Genomic DNA, 10054 nt, shown 5'->3' with positions numbered 1-10054 from the left:
CTAAGTTCACCCCCTTTTCGTATTTTACAGAAAAGTTACGAAAGCCTTACGGAAGTGTTTCGGATTTGATTTTCATCTTTTTTTCTCTTCCCTTTCACCAATGTTAAGTGAAATATGCTTACCCAAGGTTTTCGGAAATTTTACGGAAGCATTACGGAAGCCCCGGAAGCCCCGGAAACCATTTTTCAAAAACGTGGAGGAGCTTGCCGCCCAGTTGCTTCCTCCTTAAGCAACCCAACTTCCAAAAAGTTCTAGAAGGGCCTAGACTCAAATTGCTATTTACACCCCTAGTTTACTAAATACATCCCCTTTGCCCCCCTTTTTGTTAATTCTTTTTCCGTAACGTTACGAAACCTTATGGATTACGTAACGATACTTGTTTTCTTTTCGTAATGTCACGAAGTTTTATGGGTTACGCAACCATCCCCTCTTTGACTTCCGAAATGTTACAAAACTTTACGGATTGTGTAATAATGTTTCCTTTCGACTCTCGGCATGTCACAAAACTTCACGGATTGCCTAACGATGGGTGTCAAGTTCCTCGAAGCGGTCATGCGAAGGTCGCATCCCACCAAATAGATGGTCCCCAGACAAAATTAGGGTATGACAGCGGTGGATATGTGCTTAGCCCAAATGTTGAGCTTAGCCCAACTGCTATATTTTGCAATTCAAAACTTAGCCTCTTTTTCACCTGAAAATGCACAGATTTCATCATTAAATCCAATGGAAATGTTCTAGAGACAACATTAACTATAAAACAAGATTTATTTACAAAAATCACTACAAAATAACCATAAATTGGGGAACTACACAAACTTTGGAAAATGATTTCTATACAAAAGTTAGTCGTATAAAGCGACTAACACTCCCTCCTCCATTTTTTGTTGAAGATGCAACATGGTCATCCACCTCCATGTTAGGTGGTTGTTGCATAGGTTCATTATTAGGACCTTCAGCTGTACAATAGAACTTTCTACTGGAGTTGGTTGGTGTGAAGACAACGGAGTAGGATAGTGTGAAGACTGAGGAGTTGGTTGGTGTGAACTAGGTTCTTCAGTTTGCATATTTTCTGTCATGGACATCAACCATAAGCTATTATTTTAAAAATCAAAGCAATTAATACAGATTAACAAACATGAATCAAATAGTAAGATTTAACAAAATTCATATGCATGCATATTAGTACATATAGCCTATAATCCATATTCCATAAACATCATCCAATCATATTCACAAGTCACAACCTCCATTTTAGTTCAAAATATAAACATAAAACAGGTCGGTGTGGGTTAGAACAAGAGAGGGTGAATTTGAGAGAAAAAGGCAAAAAACTGAAACCTGTCAACAACATCAAATGGAAAATAAATTTGAACAAAGAACAGAACAGAAAAAAAGGCGACTAGTGCAGAGAAAAGTACTTCAAACAACAATGATGGGTGACAGCTAGCTTAGAAAGAGGAAGAACAACAATAATAATTTTAGAGTAATGTGATTTTAACAAATAGTTCTCATGACATCTTTTATAGCAAGGAGAGATATAGACAAATTAATAAGGGAGATGTGTGAAACAAAACTAATATATATATATATATATATATATATATATATATATATATATATATATATATATATATATATATATATATTTGACTAGTACTTCAAACAAAACTGAGATATTTATAATTGATCCTTATTTTCATGGTCTATAGATAGATGGTTACGGTTTCCATTTCACACTTAGTCTAGTTGCAGTGACTCCCCTGGTTTTACAAAACAAAGACAAGATTCTGTAGGGGTTAAAAACTCTCCTATTGATGAAGTTGGCAATTAGACAATATGATTTTTTTGCATAGAGATTGGGTAAACAGATTAATGGGCATGTAAATAGCCTCTTACAGACTTATCGTATATAAATATTAAACCATCATTGGGTATAGATCATTTAGTTGACTAGGGACATATTTAAAATTAAGGACAACCTCAAATTAACAGCCTAACCTTCTGGTTGAGAAAGAATGTTTTTCCTGTTACTCACATTACCATTTGTTATACTAAGAATGTAGATGGTCATGCCAGATTTTATGTACTCAAAAGAAATACATTTTGAGAATAAAATCACAGTAATTTTGTCACAACAGACTGTAGTGCTACAAAATTTCAAGTAAAAGAAAACTTACAGCTTTGACAAAAGGATTGTAAGCTTCTTGAACAAGGTATGCCAATGTTGTGCAAGAGTCAACTATTGTTCCTCGATTGTTAGTTGTTGCAAATACATTTGAACCATGAAACATAGCAAGTTAGTGAACATAGTGAAGATGATAAAATCACGCAAATGTTATTTGTTCTCATATCCCCATACACAATCAAGTAATCAGTAATTCAAAGAGAGATAGATTTCCTTGGATATTCTCTCCATCATTTCTTACCTTATACGTGAAAGCAGAGAAACACGATAGCAACAATCTGCCCCGAATCCAGTAATATAACTAATGGTATGAATGAATATACATCGAATCAAATCAAACCAAAAGTTGATAATTTAAAAGAAATAAGAAACAAAAATCGAAAGTGAGGAACCGTAAAAACAAAAGGGAAATAGAGAATAACAAAAGGCAGCGATGGAGTAGAGAGGGTTGAGATTGAAAGAGAGAAGGAAGGAAGCGATACCTGAAGGAAGAAGAAGAGGAAGAGCCAAGGTCCGAAGTTAGGGTTAGGGTTGGGGGTAGGACTTGATGTTTGCCCCTATTCCTTCCAAAAAAGGTCTAATGAAAAGAAACAAGTTTGGTGATATACAATACAATTTTAATTTATACATGTTTTAGCTTTTCTCTTATCTTGAACGGACCTTATTCTTTCACGTACATAATATAGGGTTTTTATTTATGTTATTTTTAAGTGGCGGGGCGGGTTCAGGGTCGGGGCGGATGTAGTAATCTCATACCCGTACTCGTATCCGACTTTTGGTTATCAGGAAAAATCCGAACCCGAACCCATACTCGGTCAACTCGGGTATTACCCGTCAAAGTCGGGACGAATTCGGACGGGTATCCATGTGTACGGGTTTTGTTGCCATGTCTAGATCATGTGCAGCGAAAGAATTCCCAAACCTTCTGAACATCAATGCTCTTGCCCTAAAAAAGATAATAATTTTTTTATAAGAAATTTAGAGAGAAAAAAAGCAAATTATTTTTTCTGCTTATGTGTTTTTTTGCCAAAGGAGAAGATAGATATATAGGCATAGACCCCCTTATGCAACAACAGAAAATAAACTCAAAGAAAAACTAAATGAACGTTAGAAACTAACGTGCAGAACAAAGACACACGTAAGAAACACATAACAAACTACACTGATCCACTAAAAGTAGAATCCTAAAAGATAGGAATTATAGTTTTACGTAATAGATTCTTAAAAACAAATATTTTATATTAATATAAGTAATATATTTTTATAAATTTTAAATTATAAAACAAATATTTTGTAACATTCCCCCATATAATTTAAAATTTTAAAACGTTTAAAAAAACACAATTTGTATAGACACTTGAAAGAAAGAGCGTGTGATTTTATATTTTAGTATAAGGAACCTTCTGGGTTTGAGCCTTATACCTAGTGTTTATGAACTTTCACCCGAGAAAAATGTAAAGACTTAATTATCTTGAACTATACCTTCTTTAACCAGACTTTAGTACACAACTCCTACAATATTGGTGTTCATTTAGGTTCTAATCAGTGGTTGCATGTTATACGGTCTTGCGCATGTATCTTGTTTTGTGAGTGTCACTTAGAGACTAGTCCATATCTCATAGTGACGGCCCCACCACCACACTCACTAGGTGAATCCTCTAAAAGTGATTTGTGACCCCTCACCCCTACAATAATTGTCATTGGATTCATTAAGAGATATTTCTTTTACCAATATATATATATATATATATATATATATATATATATATATACCTCAACCTTAATATTGCCACAATTTATAATACACATCATCATAGGAATGAGAAATCGAACAACTCCGCAAAATTTTATTTTGGTGTACTTTAGTCAACAAGCAATCTCGTTGTTACCCGTTGAACACATTCATGGGATCACCAAACACGAAGACAAGTGTCCATTGTTGTAACTAAATAATGGACTTTAGTCTCATTCCCCTAGACGACTCAAGTACTTGTTGGCTCATCAACCCTTTTGTAAGCGGATCCGTAATATTATTTTCTAACCCGACAAAGTCAAGAGAAATGACACCATGAGAAATCAAATTTCGGATCGACTTATGTCTCACTCTTAAGTGTCTTCTTTTTTCTTTAAAATTTTTGCTAGTAACTTTAGATATAGCAACTTGACTATCACAATGCATTGGAATTGGATGTATAGGCTTATTCAACAATGACAAATCACATAACAAATTTTTAAGAAACTCAACCTCACTAGTAGCAGCATCTAAAGCAATAATTTTTGCTTCCATGGTAGAACGTGAAATAATAATTTGTTTAGCAGATTTCCATGATAATGCACCACTGGCTAAAGTAAAGATATAACCACTTGTCCATTTTGTTTCATCAGAATCAGAAATCCAATTTGCATCACTAAACCCCTCAATTACTGCAGGAAAACATGTATAATGAATGTCATAATTAATGGTTCCTTTTAAGTATCTAAAAATTGTTTCTAATGCAATCCAATGAGAATGATCAGGATTATTAGTATACCTTCCTAGTCTACCAATTGTACATGCAATGTCAGGTCTAGAGAAGTTTGTCAAATGCAACAAAGAACCAATAATTTGAGAACATTTATGAGAACAAAATTCCTTTACTCAAATTTTTCATTAACTTAATGGATGAGTCATAAGGAGTAGAAACAAGTTTCACATCTTCACATCAAAATAATTAAACTTCTTCAATATCTTTTTAACATAACGTGATTGGGTTAAAACCATGCCATAATTTTTCTTTATAAGCTTAATACCCAAAATGACATCTATAGGACCAAGGTCCTTTATATCAAAATTACTAGACAAGAAAGACTTCACATCATTTATGAAATGTATATTACTATCAAATATCATTATGTCATCTGCATACAAACATAAAATGACACATCCAATATCATCAAATTGTTTCACATACACACATTTACAACTATTATTGATTTGAAAACCATATGAAAGAACAACTTGATCAAACTTTTCATGTCATTGCTTTGGAGCTTGTTTCAAACCACATAAAAATTTAAAAAGTTTGTAAACTTTCTTTTCTTTACCCGATTCTACAAAACCTTCAGGTTAGCTCATATAAATTTCTTCTTTTAAATCACCATTTAAAATAGCAATTTTTACATCCATTTAATGAAATTCCAAATTAAAAAACACAAACAAGTGCAATTAAAACTCTAATAGTAATAACTTTAGAAACAAAAGAATATGTATCAAAGAAATCTACACCTTCTATTTGTTTACAACCAATCACAATAATTCTTGCCTTAAATTTTTCTATAGATCCATCAGTTCTTAATTTCTTTCAGAAAACTCACTTACAACCTATACTTTTACAACCAAGGGGAAGTAAGAAACCAAGTTTTATTAGTTTTAAGAGAACTATTTTCATCATTAATAACTTCTTTCCAAAAAGGTGCATCAATAGACCTCATGACCTCACCATAAGTTTTAGGATCATCTTTAAGTAGAAAATAACAAAATTCAAAACCAAAATCCTTAACTTTTTCATATCTTTTACTCCTCCTAGGTTCAAAAACAATGTCCTTATTAGCATTACTACAAGATGATAAATTAGAACAAGAAGTATCACAAACAAATTTAGACAATTTATTTTTCAAAGGGAAAACATTTTCAAAGAAAGTGACATCTCTAGATTCCATAATAGTATCATTAGAAATTTCAGACACTTCTAAATTAACAACTAAGAATCTATAAGTAGTATTATGCAAAGAATATCCAACAAACACAATCAACAATTTTGGTCCAATTTTTCTTTTCTTATTAATAGGAATGTTAACATTTGTAAGACACCCCCACAATTTAAGATATTTCAAATGTGATTCTCTTTTTCTCCATAACTCATAAAGGGGTTTTCAAAAAAAAAATAAAATTATAAGGTACCCTAGTAAAAATATGACATACATAATATAAAGTTTCACTTGACCTTCTCCTAACACATGTGCCATACTCCCAAAACATATTTTAAATAATAGTAGAATTTTGTAAAGAGATAGGCAAAATATCTATTATTTGAGTTATGTTCATTTTATTGCTTTGTGTGTTATATTTTCACATGTTTATTTTTTTTACCAAGGAGCTATGTATAGAGAGGCAACCAGTCACCAATATGTAGCAAAATACTTGTAGCAATAACATTAAGAAACAGAAAATAAAATTCCAAACAACAAACTTTCTAACATTGAAGACTTGTAATGTTCACAAAGAAAATTGACCAATTAAAAGATAGCTTTCTAACATATAGGAATGGAAGTAGTGAGATGCTTTTAGTTTTTCACGAAAACTAATTCTAAAAACATTTTATCTTTAAAAAAAACATAATTGATAAAGAAAATATGTTTTTAATTTTTAATTTTAAATTATAAGAAAATATTTTCCAACAATCTTCCTCTAATTTAAAATTTTAAAAAATGAAATAATACAATAAAAATATTTTTAATGGAGCATAATACATTGCATTTTCAATTGTAAAATTTTAACGCTTACTAGAAAGGGACTTAATCATATCCATGACAGACATATTAATAAAAGAGAATGTTACTACAGAAAAGACCATGCAAAAAGAAAATAATTTTTCTCTCAAAGTCGGTTAGAAATTAAAATAAAATAAAATAAATAAATGAGAAGAAGATGCAAAGCCTTAAACTAAATAAGAAAACAACAGTAGCAAAATAACTTCAAAATATGACACAACATGAATCAACAATGCAATTTAACATACAATAAGCACAAAGGAAAATAATTTAAGGGAGAAATTTTTAACTAGTCTGGGTTGAAGCACGCAAACACTATCCTTAGAGAGAAAACGCTCCCACTGCATTGGTAGAAAATTCTGATTGTGCTCCTCTCCCAAGATACGACAACTTGTTGGTTCTGATCGTATGCAACGAAAGGATTCCCAAACCTTCTGAACACCAATGCTCTTACTCTAAAAAAGATAATCATTTTTTTATAAGAAAAGGAAGAGAAGAAATGTAGAGGAAAAAAAAACAAATTGTTTTTTTTTGTTTATGTGTTTTTTGCCAAAGGAGGAGAGAGATATATATAATCATAGACCCCCTTATGCAACAAAAAAAACTCATAGAACTACATGAACGTTGGAAAAAAATGTGCATAACAAAAACACACAAAACAAACACGTAACAAATCACATTGACTCACTAAAAGCAAAATCTTAAAAGATAGGAAGTCTAGTTTTACGGAACAGATTATAAAACAAATATTTTATTTTATAAAAACAAAATTAATATAAGTAATAAATTTTATAAATTTTAAATTATAAAACAAATATTTTGTAACAACTCTTTCTCTGCCCATGTCATCAATCTTTGGTACTTCAACTCCACCAATGAACCTTGAAGGCAAGGTTCCCTTTGAAGCAAGGGATATTGATAGTGGGTCGTCCCACTATGACACCATTAGGCCCATCAAGCTTTAGGGTTGTTGGCTCCCTGATGCACTTGGAAGCATCTTTTTTAGGACAACAAAAATCCTTTTAGCCTTTGTAAAGAGCAGCGACAAATCTAAGACTTGAGGAAGTGGTTCAAATACATAAAAGCAAGAGGTGCAAAATATAAATTTTTAACATAAATACTAATGATTTTATTAAAATAAGGTGATGCATTTTGTTTAGTCTTGGATGAGAATAAGTCAACGGGTTGAAACACATAAAATTAGGGGCACACAATATAAAATTTTAACAAAAATACATGCGTATTTATTAAAATGAGAGGGTGCATTTACCCACCCTCAAACAACCTAGGTCGACCACTGGTAGAGAGAAACCATCTATACCACTAAGGCTAGAGTCTTACATAGGTTGGTAAAGGATCTCCACTTATCCACATAGTAGTGCTTCTAGGCTAGGCCTTGGTTAAACATTGTTGATGTTTGAGAAGTTGTGGCCCTATTTATTATGTCAGAAAGGATGCCTCCTAGTAGCTAGTGGTCTTATGGCATACAATTTCAACACAAAAACAACTAAAGTCTAAAACTGGAGAAAAATGAAAAAATGGTGTAAATGACAAAAAAAAAAAAGGTTAGAGGGAGTATCTTTGGAGTTTTAATTGGTAAAACTTACTTGAGATTGAGGGAAAAAATGGTTGAGAGCTGGAAGAGCACACTAGAATGTGCTTGGGTTTTATGTTGAAGAATATTATAATGCACAATGTATTTTCTTGTAAAAATTATTTATTTTTTACCATAACAACAATCTCGCACAAAAGTTTTTTTTTTCTTGGCTTAAATAATGTTTTTCTCCTTGTATAATAAGGTGTTTTTTTTATTTTTATCTTTAAAGTTTTTATTTTTCTATTGTCCTTTAAAGTTAAAAATTTTCTGTTTAGCCTGTGTTTGATTTAAAGGAATGAAAGAGATGTAAAAGTGAAAAAAAATAAAAAATGAAATATTTGAATTAAAATAAAGTGTAAAGATGTTGGACCATAACAATTTTTAAAACTTTCATATCAAATTCACCCAAGGAGATTTAAACCAAATACTACTTAGTCTTTATTGTCAAGTTATCATGTTTATTATGACATAATAGTGATATTGGCAACCCATCAACTTGATACATTATTTAGGATTTTGACACAATAATTATGTGTATTTTTTTAACTGCATTTTTTAATCTTTTATTGACTAATTTGATATCATTACTTATTTTGAACTTAAAAGAGGAATTTAAAAACCCACATTACAAGCAACAACAAAAATACATATATTTATCTTGTTAAACTTCTAGATGACATGATAAATCAATCAAGTATCAATGTTAACATCATTATTTAAGGCAATCACTTGACATCAAATACTAAAACAAAAAACTTCTTATTTCATAGACACTAAAGTCTAAAAGATTATTTGAGGCTGGTCAAAAAAAAAATTTTGATTTTTCTTTTAACCAAATACAAAAAAAAAGTATAAAAGCATAACTAAAAAAAGGCTTAATTAAGTTTTTCATACCTAGAATATAGCTCGCTTTGAAAAAATTACCTAACATTCATTTTTCCCCCTCAAATATCTAAAAAAAATTTACGTTTCATTTTAGTATCTACCGTGCATCCATTAAGTGATAATGTGACGGATGAAGTGTCACGTCATCACACCTAATCACTAATCATGTAAACACAGACCTCCACATCATTGTTTTTTTTTTTTAATTTAAAAAAATGAAAGCAAAAAAAAAAGAGAGAGGCAATGACGTCTATGGTGGTGTAGGAGGCGGCGATGATCGAGCAACTCAAAGAGAGGAACTTCGCCTTCGCTGTCGCCGCCTTGTTACCACCATTCCCCTCCGCCACAACAGTGACCACAAAGTTTCCATTGGCATGACCTACATCGTTCTTGACATCGGAGACCCCCTTGTCGACAAGAACCTTGGACTCTGTCTCATGATGTTTGATAGTAGCAATGTCGAAGGCGCTGGTATTCTTGGCACTATGAAGAGGGACAAAGCCGTTGATGAGGTTGTCGGAGATGTTGAATTAGTTGTTGAGCAAGTTGCGAGGTTGTAGAAATTGACGTAGGAGGCCAGATCTGAAGGGAGGAAACCAGATTGATGCAGGACGTCAAAGAGAGCAACACCAGGGAGATGAAGCTCGACTACGTGGTGCAACTGAGAACCAAGATAGTAGTGGCGACCGCAACAAATGACGTAGATGCTTGTACTTATGTGGTTAGTGACTAGGCATGACGACGTGACACTCCTATCACGTCATCACTCAACGGATTTAATATCTAAGGGACAAAAAGAATGTTAGATAATTTTTTAAAAATAAATTATATTTCAGATTATATATATTGGTGGAGCC

This window comes from Glycine max, chromosome 14 (assembly GCF_000004515.6).
Source record: "Glycine max cultivar Williams 82 chromosome 14, Glycine_max_v4.0, whole genome shotgun sequence".
Taxonomy (NCBI): Eukaryota; Viridiplantae; Streptophyta; class Magnoliopsida; order Fabales; family Fabaceae; genus Glycine; species Glycine max.
Note: the sequence above shows the minus strand (reverse complement) of the source record.